The sequence below is a fragment of the Halyomorpha halys genome, unplaced genomic scaffold, assembly GCF_000696795.3.
Source record: "Halyomorpha halys isolate HHAL.00 unplaced genomic scaffold, Hhal_1.1 Scaffold360.1, whole genome shotgun sequence".
NCBI lineage: Eukaryota > Metazoa > Arthropoda > Insecta > Hemiptera > Pentatomidae > Halyomorpha > Halyomorpha halys.
Window position 1 is genome coordinate 67,902 of NW_027110685.1, and position 1,088 is coordinate 68,989.

Sequence of the window (1,088 nt, forward strand, 5' to 3'; positions counted from 1 at the left end):
TCCTTACATATGCTCACGTAGCATATGTATATATTTAGCCCTGAGGACGAATATCTATTATCCTCGGTCAACAATCTTCTCATCATTAATAATGAAAGAAATTTAATCCTCATTATAAATTATAAGATCTCGTTGATACTGTCCTAAGGGTTGAAACGTTTGTGAAAAAGAAAAATTGTTGAGAGAAAGGGATAAAAAAAAATTGTCTCAAACAAGAAATTAATTTATTATATATTAATTAATATGAGATATAATAAGAACTTAAAAAATCATTTATATATAAATGTTTAAAACTTTTCCCATATCCAAAACATAAGTGGGACATTACAAAAGGGTTGGAAATCCCTTCTATACCTTTACTTGGTAACGACCGAGATAAAGTGTTTCTAAAAAGAAAAACTACTTATTTTTATTTTCTTAGTATTCCTGTTGAATGTATCATTCTGTAAAAACCATACAGATATGCAAATCACTGTACATACACACACAGACATAGACAGTGTAGCGTAGTGGTGGGGCGCCTATATATTCACCACAGAGCCAAGCGCAACACTCAGTACTAGAACCAATCTTCCAGCGTAGCAGTTCCTCCACTTCTTCTATCTTCTTCTATATTATCGATTACGCAGTGAGTAACTATTTCATTACTTACTAATTAATTAATTATGTATCGCCTTTGAAACCAGGTTTTGGACTATTCTGTTTTTATATACATATCTTTTAATTCACTTACAGGAGTCAGAAAATTCGAAAATGTATAATCAGTTTCCTTAGAGCATAAATAAAAAATAATTGTTATTCTATTCTATGTTAGTATCGATGTATTTAATTATTTTAAACAAAAATTGAAGCAAAGATTAGTGATAAATAGGGAGACTTTGCACCACCTGTTAAAATTCATAACAAACACCTGACAATCAATATAAGATTATCATCATCAAAGAAAAGTACGACTTAAAAGATAATAGCGTAAAATAATATATATATATATATGGAGCAGTGGCCGCAGCGTGGTAACGCGCCAGTCTACCAACCCAAAGATTGTCAGATCGAGTCCCAGTCCCATCGGGCGAGCATAAAATAATAAA

At 31.3% G+C, this 1,088-nt stretch overlaps 1 protein-coding gene across 1 annotated transcript in view; it reads left to right on the forward strand.

The window, feature by feature from the left end:
- The first annotated feature begins 494 nt into the window (after positions 1–494).
- Positions 495–1,088, forward strand: part of LOC106681698 (beta-alanyl-bioamine nonribosomal peptide synthetase ebony) — a 92,845-nt gene continuing 92,251 nt past the window's right edge. The window contains exon 1 of the mRNA XM_067048805.1: positions 495–628. The gene's annotated coding sequence lies outside the window, so the exon portion shown is untranslated. The remainder of the gene's footprint in view (positions 629–1,088) is intronic.